This window comes from Schistocerca americana, chromosome 8 (genome assembly GCF_021461395.2).
Source record: "Schistocerca americana isolate TAMUIC-IGC-003095 chromosome 8, iqSchAmer2.1, whole genome shotgun sequence".
In the NCBI taxonomy this organism is placed as follows: domain Eukaryota; kingdom Metazoa; phylum Arthropoda; class Insecta; order Orthoptera; family Acrididae; genus Schistocerca; species Schistocerca americana.
In genome coordinates this window covers 169,040,037-169,055,131 of record NC_060126.1, presented here as the reverse complement: position 1 = coordinate 169,055,131, position 15,095 = coordinate 169,040,037, and positions in this window count along the sequence as shown.

Genomic DNA, 15,095 nt, shown 5'->3' with positions numbered 1-15,095 from the left:
TTACATCTGGGACGATTTCCTTCAGTATTATTGCTGTTGAAAAAACTTAATGATATCGTAACTGCTACAATTGATCACTGAATATGTTTCTTAGCCTATAAAACGTTTCATTGTGGTGTTGCAGTTACAAATGATTGATACAAGCTAGTAAGTTCAAAAATGGCTCTGAGCACTATGGGACTTAACTTCTGAGGTCATCAGTCCCATAGAACGTAGAACTACCTAAACCTAACTAACCTAAGGACATCACAGACATCCATTTCCGAGGCAGGATTCGAACCTGCGACCGTAGCGGTCTCGCGGTTCCAGACTGTAGCGCCTAGAACTGCTCGGCCACTCCGGCCGGCAGCTAGTAAGTGATAAACGGAAACATCTTGCTCTCTCAATTGGGAAGGAACTATAATCTACAGATAAGTCAGAAAAGTGCGAATCGGCAATGAAACTTTCTCATAATTGTGTAATAGGCATATAAACAGTGAAAAATTAGAAAGAAATATGTTAAAGCTGACAGCCAATTTAAATCTTGACAGCTTTAACTTGGGACGAATACTTCGCATCCATCTATATATCTCTCTGCCTTTCTTGACTGTTCATTTTCTTCGCCGCTCCCTACCTGTCTGCTAAGGTAGTAGAGCCTATCGGAAGAAAGTGTGTTATTGTATTCTTAAGGTTTTCATGGTCAGTGAATAACGATATGGGCCCGAATTCCTTACTCCGTTCCACAGCCAGCTTATACAGCAACTACCTCCGACAACGAATAAGAAAGTGTGAAATTAATAAATGAACACAGGATGATATTGGCGTACGTCTCACTATTGAAGTTTGACTGCGAGATCGCCTTGCAGTGATGAAAGACGTTTAAGGTTAATTTCCAACAGTTATATCAATAGAAACATAATCAGATGTCAGTGGCATTTAAACTTGTCTCATAGACTAGCAATGAGTCTACAGCTCTGATTGTTTGCTAATGTTTTTCCGTGGATTTTTCTTTGCGACACAAAAAAGAAGAGGAGGGGTTTTCAGTGGAAAATTTTCCTCTTCTCTGATAGGTTGATAAGTAGCCACGAGTGTTCGTTGGCCCACACTGTGGAGCGTCAGAATTTAGAGAAATGCTCAATTCTTCACCGTTTGTGTACGATGTCCGATCCTGGATCAGGATAAAATCAGGTTCCGATACTGTAGACGTATAACAACGGTGCTGTGAGGGCTGACAAGTGTTCTCACTTCAGTGTATAACTTCACTGAGACTGGCATCATGTGAATTATATGAATATCAGGATAAAGTGAGATTTAACTTGAAGAGGTACTCATTATTATTTCTTCAGTTACTTCAGTTTATCGTGATTAGCGAGTGGATTCTTGTTACAGAAAATCTTATGCTTCCATATCTTGCTCTTTACCGTGGCAAGCGCACGTATTAGTTCCTGCGCAAATTTGAATAGCACCCCTCCTTCTAACGTGGGTTGAGCAGTAATTCCTGCCGTGTCGTTTAAAGATGATTCTGTCGCGTCATCTGCAGGTAACACCTTTTTTATGCTGTACTTCCCAGTACCTTGTGAACAAATTGTGTATATTATGTTTATCTGAGTTTAATGTTTTATTTGCATCTGATGAGATTTAGTTCTTCGCCATGTGTGTAGAATCCAGTGAAATAAATGTTGTTGTTGTTGCTGTGGTCTTCAGTCCTGAGACTGGTTTGATGCAGCTCTCCATGCTACTCTATCCTGTGCAAGCTTCTTCATCTCCCAGTACCTACCGCAACCTACATCCTTCTGAATCAGCTTAGTGTATTCATCTCTTGGTCTCCCTCTACGATTTTTACCCTCCACACTGCAATCCAGTACTAAATTGGTGATCCCTCGATGCCTCAGAACATGTCCTACCAAACGATCCCTTCTTGTAGTCAAGTTGTGCCACCAACTTCTGTTCTCCCCAATCCTATTCAATACTTCCTCATTAGTTATGTGATCTACCTATCTAATATTCAGCATTCTTCTGCAGCACCACATTTAAAAAGCTTCTATTCTCTTCTTGCCCAAACTATTTTTCGTCCATGTTTCACTTCCATACATGGCTACACTCCATACGAACATTTTCCGAAATGATTTCCTGACACTTAAATCTATACTCGATGTTAACAAATTTCTCTTCTTCAGAAACGATTTCCTGGCTATTGCCAGTCCACATTTTATATCCTCTGTACTTCGATCATCATCAGTTATTTTGCTCCCCAAATAGCAAAACTCCTTTATTAGTTTAAGTGTCTCATTTCCTAATCTAATTCCCTCAGCATCACCCGACCTAATTCGACTAAATTCCATTGTCCTCGTTTTGCTTTTGTTGATGTTCGTCTTGTATTCTCCTTTCAAGACACTGTCCATTCCGTTCAACTTGCTCTTCCAAGTCCTTTGCTGTCTCTGACAAAATTACAATGTCATTGGCGAACCTCAAAGTTTTTATTTCTTCTCCCTGGATTTTAATACCTACTGCGAATTTTTCTTTTGTTTCCTTCACTGCTTCCTCAATATACAGACAGAATAACATCAGGGATAGGCTACAACCCTGTCTCACTCCCTTCCCAACCACTGCTTCCCTTACATGTCTCTCGCCTCTTATTACTGTTATCTGGTTTCTGTACAAATTGTAAATAGCCTTTCGCTCCCTGTATTTTACCCCTGCCACCTTCAGAATTTGAAAGAGAGATTATTCCAGTCAACATTGCCAAAAGCTTTCTCTAAGTATACAAATGCTAGAAATGTAGGTTTGCCCTTCCTTAATTTAGGTTCTAAGATAAGTCGTAGGGTCAGTATTGCCTCACGTGTTCCAACATTTCTACGGAATCCAAACTGATTTTGCCCGAGGTCTGCTTCTACTAGTTTTTCCACTCGTCTGTAAAGAATTCGTGTTAGTATTTTGCAGCTGTGACTTAATTAACTGATAGTTCGGTAATTTTCACATCTGTCAGCACCTGCTTTCTTTGGGATTGGAATTATTATATTCTTCTTGAAGTCTGAGGGTATTTTGTCTGTCTCATACACTTTGCTAACCAGATGGTAGAGTTTTGTCAGGACTGGCTCTCCCAAGGCCGTCAGTAGTTCTAATGGAATGTTGTCTACGCTGGGGGCCTCATCTCCCATTTCATCTTCATCTACATTCTCTTCCATCTCCAGAATATTGTCCTCAAGTACATAGCCCTTGTATTGACCCTCTATATACTCCTTCTACCTTTCTGCTTTCCCTTCTTTGCTTAGAACTGGGTTTCCATCTGAGCTCTTGATATTCATGCAAGTGGTTCTCCTTTCTCCAAAGGTCTCTTTAATTTTCCTGTAGGCATTACCTATCTTACCCCTAGTGAGATAAGCCTCTACATCCTTACATTTGTCCTCTAGCCATCCCTGCTTTGCCATTTTGCACTTCCTGTCGATCTCATTTTTGAGGCGTTTGTATTCCTTTGTGCCTGCTTCATTTACTGCATTTTTATATTTTCTCACTTCATCAATAAAATTCAATATATCTTCTGTTACCCAAGGATTTCTACTAGCCCTCGTCTTTTTACCTACTTGATCCTCTGCTGCCTTCACTACTTCATCCCTCAGAGCAACCCATTCTTCTTTTCTGTATTTCTTTCCCCTATTCCTGTCAATTGTTCCCTTATGCTCTCCGAAACTCTGTGCAACCTCTGGTTTAGTCAGTTTATCCAGGTCCCATCTCCTTAAATTCCCACCTCTCTGCAGTTTCTTCAGTTTTAATCTACAGATCAGAGCCAATAGATTGTGGTCAGAGTCCACTTCTGCTCCCCGAAATGTCTTACAATTTAAAACCTGGATCCTAAATCTCTGTCTTACCATTATATAATCTATCTGAAACCTGTCAGTATCTCCAGGCTTCTTCCATGTATACAACCTTCTTTTATGATTCTTGAACCAAGTGTTATCCATGATTAAGTTGTGCTCTGTGCAAAATTCTACCAGGGGCTTCCTCTTTCATTCCTTAGCCGCAATCTATATCCACGTACTACGTTTCTTCCTCTCCGTTTTCCTACTACCGAATTCCAGTCACCCATGACTATTAAATTTTCGTCACCCTTAACTATCTGAATAATTTCTTTTATTTCATCATACATTTCTTCAATTTCTTCGTCATCTGCAGAACTAGTTGGCATATAAACTTGTACTACTGTAGTAGGTTTGGGCTTCGTATCTATCTTTGCCACAATAATGCGTTCACTATGCTGTTTGTAGTAGCTTACCCGCATTCCTATTTTCCTATTCATTATTAAACCTACTCCTGCATTACCCCTATTTGATTTTGTGTTTATAACCCTGTAGTCACCTGACCAGAAGTCTTGTTCTTCCTGCCACCGAACTTCACTAATTCCCACTATATCTAACTTTAACCAATCCATTTCGCTCTTTAAATTTTCTAACCTACCTGCCCGATTAAGGGATCTGACATTCCACGCTCCGATCCGTAGAACGCCAGTTTTCTTTCTCCTGATAACGACATCCTCTTGAGTAGTCCCCGCCCGGAGATCCGAATGGGGGACTATTTTACCTCCGGAATATTTTACCCAAGAGGACGCCATCATCATTTAATCATACAGGAAAGCTGCATGCCCTCGAGAAAAATTACGGCGGTAGTTTCCCTTGCTTTCAGCCGTTCGCAGTACAAGCACAGCAAGGCCGTTTTGGTTAGTGTTACAAGGCCAGATCAGTCAATCATCCAGACTGTTGCCCTTGTAACTACTGAAAAGGCTGCTGCCTCTGTTCAGGAACCACACGTTCGTCTGGCCTCTCATCAGATACCCCTCCGTTGTGTTTGGACCTACGGTACGGCTATCTGTATCGCTGAGGCACGCAAGCCTCCCCACCAATGGCAAGGTCCATGGTTCATGAGGGGGGAGGGGGGTTGAAATAAATATGCAATAAATAAGCTTTTGGTATTATTTTGGTAGCTAGTTAACCTCTGTCACTCGCGGATTATGGATTAACCAGGACCATCAGCCATACTTGTATAGAAGCATTTAAGTTTCAACAGACCTTTCGCATAATTTCCTGTTCGTCTTGTGTACCCACAGCAGATATCTTTCATGTAGCTTACACAACCATGGTAGATGATTAAATACGATTTCCCCCCACTAACAGATACTTTCCAGACTTATGCGAAACGAGATGAAGCACTACATCTGAAGCTCACGCAGAAGAGAGCAAAAGGGTTTCTAATATATGGTCTAATATTTATAGGAAATGAAGGGACGAAGACTTGGTTTAATTCCCCGTCGACACTGGGATCATCAGAGATGGAGCACAATGTTTGTGCCAAGGATAGGGAAGTTTATCACTCGTGCCCTTTCCAAAGAGCAATACCGGCATTTTTCTGGAGCGATGTAGGAAAATCATGAAAAATTTATATCTGGATGGCCGGCCGCGGCCTTGAACCGTCGTCCTCTCGCATGTGAGATCAATGTGCTAGCCACTGCGCCACCTCGCCAGGAAATGTTAATAGATAACATACCGTGAAGACTGATGGAAAATTTGATGCGTATTCAATTAGTGTGAGTCTATGCAATGACGCGTGGATAGATCTCGCTGCCTGCCGGAATGAGACACCTGACCATTTTACACCATGCGGACCTCGGCACGCCGGCACAACTGCTCACTTAGTGATCAACCGCATTGTAGAAAAGCGGGACACTTAGGCGTCATTACGACAAAAGGACTACGTGGCACCTACAGTATTAGATCACCGACAAGCCTGATTTGATGTGCGTAAATACTGCCCACCCAGTTGGCAAAAAGCAATGAACTAGCGTCCTCTGAAGGGAGGTGTATATCCATGAATTCTAAGGGAGCAACAATCTCAGTTCAGTTCCTTACTTGTAGGGCCAGTCTCACCACCAATGGTCGCGAAGGGTGAACTCAGGCCCATCTTGCTGCCGCTACCCGGGAGTCGGCCGACTTCAGACGCTGTTAGCCAGATGCATCGCTGTCTACACCCACAAAGCATACCACCATACAGTGCAGGCCAAACTGTCAAAGCGCTGCACCGCTGTCCAGGAATACTTGCCATTCAAGGTCACCAACCTACTGGGTCTGGCAACAGACAGGCGTCATCACAACTAGCTACCGTGCACTGGGGACCGAGTACGGCCATCCTCTGTCCACCAGATATAAGCTCAACACTTCTTTAGTTAACTGTTGAAAATAAAAAGTGAATCAAAATTTAAAAATATGCACTGAAGAGCTAAAGAAACTGGTAAATCTGCCTAGTATCATTTAGGGCCCTCGCGAACACGTAGAAGTGTTGCAACACGATGTGGCACGGACTCAACTAATGTCTGAAGTAGTGCTGCACAGAACAGACATCATGAATCCTGCAGGGCTGTACATAAATTCGTACGAGTACAAGGGAGTGGAGATCTCTTCTGAACAGTACACAGCAAAGAATCCTAGACATGCTCAGTAATGTTCATGTCTGGGGAGTTTGGTGGCCAGCGTAAGTTTTTAAACTCAGAATAATGATCCTTGAGCCACTCTGTAGCAATTGTGGATGTGTTGGGTGTCGTATTGTCCTGCTGGAATTGCCCAAGTCTGTTGGAATACGCAATGGACGTGAACGGATGTATGTGGTTAGACAGGATATTTACTTACGTGTCACCTTTCAGAGTCATATCTAGACGTACCAGGGGTCCCATATCACTTACCGAGCGAGGTGGCGCACTGGTTAGCACACTGGACTCGCATTCGGGAGGACGACGGTTCAATCCCGTCTCCAGCCATCCTGATTTAGGTTTTCCGTGATTTCCCTAAATCGTTTCAGGCAAATGTCGGGATGGTTCCTTTGAAAGGGCACGGCCGATTTCCTTCCCCATCCTTCCCTAACCCGAGCTTGCGCTTCGTCTCTAATGACCTCGATGTCGACGGGACGTTAAACACTAACCACCACCTCCTCCTCCTCCTCCTCCTCCTCCTCCCCCCATATCAATTCAATTGCATGTGCTAGAAACCATTACAGAGCCTCCATCAGTTTGAACAGACCCCTGATGACGTACAGACTCCATGGGTTCATGAGGTTATCACCATACCTGTACGCGTCCACCCGCTCGATACGTTTGGAAACGAGACTCGTCCGACCAGGCAACATGTTTATAGTCAACAACAGTCCAATATCGGTGTTGTGTCATGCAGTCCTCAAGGGCACACGAGTGGGCCTTCGGCTCCGAAAGCAGATATCCATGATGTTTCGTTTAATAGTTCGTCCGCTGACACTTGTGGATGGCCCAGCATTGAAATCTGTAGCAATTTACGGAAGGGTTACACTTCCGCACGTTGAACTATTCTCTTCAGTCATCGTCGTTCCGATTCTTGCAGGAACTTTATGCGGCCGCAGCGATGACGGAAATTTGATGTTTACCGGATTCCTGATACTCACGGAACACTCGTGAAATGGTCGTACGGAAAAATCCCAAATTCATCGCTACCTCGGAGAAGCTGTGTTCCAACGCTCGTGCGCCGACCATAACACCACTTGAAACTCAATTTCATCTTGATAACCTGCCATTGTAGCGGCGGTGACCGATCTGTAACTGCGCCAGACACTTCTACATCTACATCTACATCTACATCTACATCCATACGTCGCAAGCCACCTGACCGTGTGTGGCGGAGGGTACCTTGAGTACCTCTATCGGCTCTCCTTTCTATTCCAGTCTCGTATTGTTCGTGGAAAGAAGGATTGTCGGTATGCCTCTGTGTGGGCTCTAATCTCTCTGATTTTATCCTCATGGTCTCTTCGCGAGATATACGTAGGAGGGAGCTATATACTGCTTGACTCTTCGGTGAAGGTATGTTCTCGAAACTTCAACAAAAGCCCGTACCGAGCTACTGAGCGTCTGTCCTGCAGAGTCTTCCACTGGAGTTTATCTATAAACTCCGTAACGCTTTCGCGATTACTAAATGATCCTGTAACGAAGCGCGCTGCTCTCCGTTGGATCTTCTCTATCTCTTCTATCAACCCTAATTGGTACGGATCCCACACTGCTGAGCAGCATTCAAGCAGCGGGCGAACGAACGTACTGTAACCTACTTCCTTTGTTTTCGGATTGCATTTCCCTAGGGTTCTTGCACTGAATCTCAGTCTGGCATCTGCTTTACCGACGATCATTTTTATATGATCATTCCACTTTAAATCACACCTAATGCGTAATCCCAGATAATTTATGGCGTTAACTGCTTCCAGTTGCTGACTTGCTATATTGTAGCAAAATGATAAGGGATCTTTCTTTCTATGTATTCGCAGCACATTACACTTCTCTGCACTGAGATTCAATTGCCATACCGTGCACCATGCGTCAATTCGCTGCAGATCCCCCTGCATTTTAGTACAATTTTCCATTGTTACAACCTCTCGATGTACCACAGCATCATCCACAAAAAGCCTCAGTGAACTTCCGATGTCATCCACAAGGTCATTTATGTATATTGTGGATAGCAACGGTCCTACGACACTCCCCTGCGGCACACCTGAAATCACTCTTACTTCGGAAGACTTCTCTCCATTAAGAATGACATGCTGCGTTCTGTTATCTAGGAACTCTTCAATCCAATCACACAATTGGTCTGATAGTCCATATGCTCTTACTTTGTTCATTAAACGACTTTGGGGAACAGTATCGAACGCCTTTCGGAAGTCAAGAAACACGGCATCTACCTGCGAACCCATGTCTATGGCTCTCTGAGTCTCGTGGACGAATAGCGCGAGCTGGGTTTCACACGACCGTCTTTTTCGAAACCCGTGCTGATTCCTACAGAGTGGATTTCTAGTCTCCAGAAAAGACATTATACTCGAACATAATACGTGTTCCAAAATTCTACAACTGATGGACGTTAGAGATATATGTCTATAGTTCTGCACATCTGTTCGACGTACCTTCTTGAAAACAGTCTGGACCCGCGCGACCGCTACGGTCGCAGGTTCGAATCCTGCCTCGGGCATGGATGTGTGTGATGTCCTTAAATTAGTTAGGTTTCAGTAGTTCTAAGTTCTAGGGGGCTGATGGCCTAAGAAGTTGAGTCCCATAGTGCTCAGAGCCATTTTTGAACCTTCTCAAAAACGGGGATGACATGTGCCCTTTTCCAATCCTTCGGAGCGCTACGCTCTTCTAGAGACCTACGGTACACCGCTGCGAGAAGGAGGGCAAGTTCCTTCGCGTACTCTTTGTAAAATCGTATACCATCAGGTCCAGCGGCCTTTCCTCTTTTGAGCGATTTTCACTGCTTCTCTATCCCTCTGTCATCTATTTCGATATCTACCATTTTGTCATCTGTGCGACAATCTAGAAAAGGAACTACAGTGCAGTCTTCCTCTGTGAAACAGCTTTGGAATAAGACATTTAGTATTTCGGCCTTTAGTCTGTCATCCTCTGATTTAGTACCATTTTGGTCACATTTTGTTTTGATCCACCTACCGCATTGACATAAGACCAAAATTTCTTAGGATTTTCTCCCAAGTCAGTACATTGAACTTTATTTTCGTATTCATTGAACGCCTCTCGCATAGCCCTCCTCACACTACATTTCGCTTCGCGTGATTTTTGTTTGTCTGCAAGGCTTTGGCTATGTTTATGTTTGCTGTGAAGTTCCCTTTGCTTCCGCAGCAGTTTTGTAACTCGGTTGTTGTGCCACGGTGGCTCTTTTCCATCTCTTACGATCTTGCTGGGCACATACTCATCTAACGCATATTGTTGTCTCATACAGGCGTCACGGACCGGAGCGGCGTTTTCCGCCTGTTTACAAATCTCTGTGTTTGGATACGCATGCCTATAACAGTTTATTTGGTGCTTCAGTGTACTTGCTGTAGTCTACAGTCGCAGTTCTATTTAGCCTACTGACTACAGGTTTCCGATTACCATCAGCGGACCATCGCGTGGCGCGCAAATGTCTATACCGCTTCCACATGACGCTGTATGGCATGGAATAAAGTGGCGACTGGATCCCATCGCGCGGTCCTTTGGACCTGACCACGTATATTAATTTTTTGTGGCAGTAAGCATGTTTTCTAGTGATGTGCACATATGGGCTACATAACAGAAACTGTTCCCTGAAAACACATGTTTTATTTGGCAGTTGAGACGACCTATAATATCCGCTGGGTGAACCCGAATAAAAAATTGGACTTCATGCCGAGCGACTATTTTAATCCCATATAAATGAGTTTCAACTGACTCAGCATTAGCTCCAAGCATATGTCAACGAATCATTCACACGCGAAGCATTTATCGTCTGTGAGGTGGAGAGCAAATGGCTGGAGGTTATTCTCGTAATTGCTGGCAATCAAATTAAGCGAACAAAGAGCTGCCGTTTAACTCGTGAATCAGAGAGTATTCATATTGTTTTTTTTTATCGACGTGCGTCAAATTTTTCCACGAGCTGTCCATTTATCATACTGCATTAGAGCTCTGAGTATCCTTTTTGTTCCCGTTTCTGTGGAACAAAGACATTTTGTTAACTGAAAATTATTTCTTTCAGACCCGTTACTGCATTGAAGTGGGCTTTTGTGTTCTTGTTTCCATAAAGATCAAGAGATATTACTCAGTGATGCATCGACTTACTTGTTTCATTTGCAGTCCGGTTACGATAGTTTTGATTTCCATATTTCGATTAAAATAATTGCGACGAACGCGAATAGTCGACTTTTGAGGAGGTCTTCAATGATTAATTTACCTTTCAACTAAACCGTCTGGAATATATAGTATTTATTCTCAGCTTCAAAACACTATAAAAATATCGTTCGAACTTGGCTCCAGAATTTTGTATTATTCATTCATGGCAAACGATTTATTAATAATGGCAAGGAAATGATTCATTTACGAGACACATTTAAATGTACAAAAGGATTTGTTATTCGTGATACAGAAATGCTGCATTTACGGAAAACATTAACATTTAAGAAAACACTGGAAGTGAACAACTCCTGCTTTCATGCATTCCTAAAGTCTGTGTTCCATAACTTGACATACTTTGTCGAAAACTTCTGCTTTGTTCCGTATGTGGCCATATCTATTTTCGGTGCACTGGCTCAGAACAGTGACATTACACTCGCGAGTCGAGTGCCCCAAGGTTTTTAAATGCCCCAAAGGAAAACAACCATCTGATTGCAGGCGTGCAATGGATCCCCTCATTAGTAGGAGGCATTTGATAGATAGACCATATGTTATGAGTACAGTAACTGCTTTCAGTCATAGAAGAGTGAGAAAAAGTTTGTCAGTGCATTTCATTTAAATTTTATTCTAAGTGGAAAAGTATTTAGCTGAGAGATACTACACCTATATCGAATTTATGATCCAATGGTGAATGTTAATAGTAATATTGTTGAGACCATCCTGTCTGACTAAGCAGTGAAGACAATAATGTGTGTCGGTAACTGTTGTACTTAGGCAAATAGTTTGCTCTGCTCTGAATATCAGCTCCAGTCTTAATGTTTACATATGCTTGTGCTAGAGTTCATTGCACTCTCGTGTGGCAAAGTATATATTGTGTTTGTCCATGAAAGTGACTCATATCCATTTTCTTGAATAGGAATGTTGCTCGTTCTTATGCCTAGTTAGGCTGGCAACAGTTTTCTTTATCATTTGTACAGTGTGGATAGGAAAATTTTGTTTGCTACCGTTTAAACATTGACGTAATTCTGACTTTCTCTTCTGATAAGCCACTTCCCTTAGGTACATCACCATCAATATAACAAAATTCCTTCCAGAGGGTAACACTGCTCTGCTTCTTTATACTATAATTGCTTTGACTAATAATTTCGTGATACAATTTGCCTCCAGTTCTAAGGTTATGTTACAACAGTAGCGGACAGTAGTGTTGTATCTTACTAGGACTACACCTGTTTTGCTATTAATTGCAATGTTTGTATCACCGGCAAACAAAACAAACTTGGCATCTGGTAATGTTACTGATGGAAGGTTATTGATATACACAAAAAAAGTAAGGGCCCTAAGATGGAACCTTGTGGGATCCCACATGTTATTAATTCCCAGTTGGATGATGCCTGATAGCTTAATACATGTCTCTTTCCTAAGAATACCCTCTGTTTCCTGCCAGAGATATAAGATTTGAACCATATTGCAGCATATCCTGTTACACTATAATACTCTAATTTAGTTAAAAGGACATTGTGATTTACACAGTCACATGCCTTTGACAGATCACAAAATATACCAGTTGCCAGCATTTTTTTGTCTAATGAATCAGGTACATTTTCACTGTAAGTGTAGATAGCCTTCTCAAAATCAGAACCCTTTAGAAATGAGAACTGTGACTTTGACCATATGTTATTTGTGATAATATGGTTATCAAGCCGATTATACATTACCTTTCCTAAATTTTAGAGCGTACTGGCAAAATTGAGATTGGACGGAAGTTTGATGCTATTTCCTTATCTCCCTTCTTAGACAGTGTCTTAACTTCAGCATATTTCAGTCATTCAGTATATATTCCACTGATAAACGACTGGTTACACAGATAGCTTAATGTGTTACTTATCCCAGAATTACATTCTTTAATTAACTTTGTTGATGTTTCATCATACCCACTAGATGTTTTTGATTTTAAAGGTTTTATGTTGGACATTACTTCAGCTGGGGTTATGAGGGTCAAATTAATATTATGGAAGTTACTTGAAATGTCTGGTCTGAGGTATTCCATAGCAGCATCTACAGAACCTGACAACCCCATCTTTCCAGTAACAGTTATCAAATGTTTGTTAAAAAGTTCTGCAACACACATCTGTCACCAAAGTATCATTTACTCTTAGTGCTATTTGTTCCTCTTCATGTCTGGTTCTACTGGTCTCCTCGTACACTATATCCCATATTATCTTTATTTTGTTATCTGATATGACTATCTTTTTCTTGTAATATATTTACTTTGATGCCGATTACAGTCTTAATATTTTGCAGTATTTCTTGTAGTGTGCTGTAGCTTCAACATCAGAACTGTTTCTCATTGATAGATACAGTTTTCTTTTTGTTTTACAAGATACCTCTATTCCATGCCTTCTTTGTAGACTTTGCTCTAACCTATGTTAGTTTTGGGGGAAAACAGTGTTCAAATAAGGTAAGAGCTTCATTAGCAAAAGTGTCGTATTTTTCATTCATGCCATGAGCACTGTAAACATCAGTCCAGTGAATGTCTCTGAGGAGTGTTCTAAAGTAATCAATTCTTGGCTTATTGATTACCCTCTTGATCTCAGATTTAACAGATTTTATATCTTGTTCAGTATTAACATTTAACAGAAAGAACTGCATGTCATGGTCTGAGAAACCATTGACTATTCGTTTTGTAATATAATTTTGTTCATTGGACTTTTCTATAAAGATATTATCAATGGCTGTTTGTGAGAAATTGCCTACCCTGATGGGGAACTTTACAGTGGGAATTAAGGTGAATGATAGTGTTACTAACTCAAATAAGTTATTAGTGGGAGAGTCTTTAAGGAAATCTATACTGAAATCACCAGCAACCACTATTTCTTTGTTTTTGGTTGTTAAATGGGCCAGTATAGCTTCAAGGTGGTTTATGAACAGATTAAAGTTACCTGCAGGTGCTTGATATACATTTAATATTATGAAGGATTTTTTGTGAAATTATACTTCTGTTGCACATGCTTCCATAAGCTGTTCTAGGCAAAACTGATGAACGTCTATGTTCTCAAATTTATTACAGTTCGTGATGAATGTGGCAACTCTGCTTTCTCCATATATGGTCTATAAAAGTGAGATGTTAACCTAAATCCTGTAACACTTAAAAGTTCTACATCAGTGGTCGCATGATGTTCAGAGAGGCAGATTATGTCAGCTGAGGTTGAGGACTCTAATTCATCCCTGCATATACTTAATTAATTAATTAGATTTCTCAGTCCTCGAATATTTTGATGCAATAAAAATAGCTGAATTTCACATTGACAGCATTAAAATTGAGCAGAGTTGAAATTTCTGCTGATTTTTGAAAATTCTTAACCAATGGCTGCTTATGCTGATGTAATAATCTAGAATTATGTTTTTTGGTTTCTTTCTCAAACTGAAGGTTTTTCTCAATCCTAACCTCTCTTACAACTTGGTGTCTTTCTGTCCTTCCTACCCTAAAATGGGGTCTATTCTGAACCCTATAACCACTGGTATTTTATCTCTCATGACAGTGCTTCCCCCTTTAACTTTCCTGCTATTTTCCCAGCCATATTAATAGACTTCTCTAGGAATGCACTTTTTGCCACTTCTAGTCTGCTTTTGATGTCTTCCTTGCTCCGTTTGTCATTGGTTATTTTACTGCCTGGGTAGCAGAATTCCTTAAATTCATCTACTTTGTGACCATCAATCCTGATGTTAAAATTCTTGCTGTTCTCATTTCTACTGCTTCTCATTACCTTTTTCTTTCTTTCATTTACTCCCACTTCATACTCTGCACTCATTAGACTCTTCATTCCGTTCAGCAGATCATGTAACTCTTCTTCACATTCATTCAGCATAGCAATGTCATCAGCGAATCGTATCATTGATATCCGTTCACCGTGAATTTTAATTCCACTTCTGAACCTTTCTTTTGTTTCGATCATTGCTTCCTCGAAGTACAGATTGAACAGTAGGAGCGAAAGTATTCATCCTTGTCTTACACACTTTTTAATACGAGCATACGAAGAAATAATGAGGCTGGGGCATATGCATCAAGCAGTAAGCTGGTGGCGCGTATGTGGCGTGCCAGGGTGTGCGAGACCGGAAGAGTGATAGATCCGTGGTGTTCTGTATGTGTTGACGTTCTTGGTTGTCCACTCTTATTATTCTCTCTTTCCTGTTTTATATGTTGTATATGACCCGTCTCTCCCTATAGATTACCCCTACTTTTCTCAGAATTTCGAACATGTTGCACCATTTTACATTGTCGAACGGTTTTTCCAGGTCAACAGATCGTGTTAACGTGACTTGATTTTTCTTAATTGTTGCTTCCATTATTAACCGCAACGTCAGAATTGCCTCTCTCGCGCCTTTATCTTTCCTAAAGCCAAACTTATCGTCATCTAGCGCATCCTCAAATTTCTTT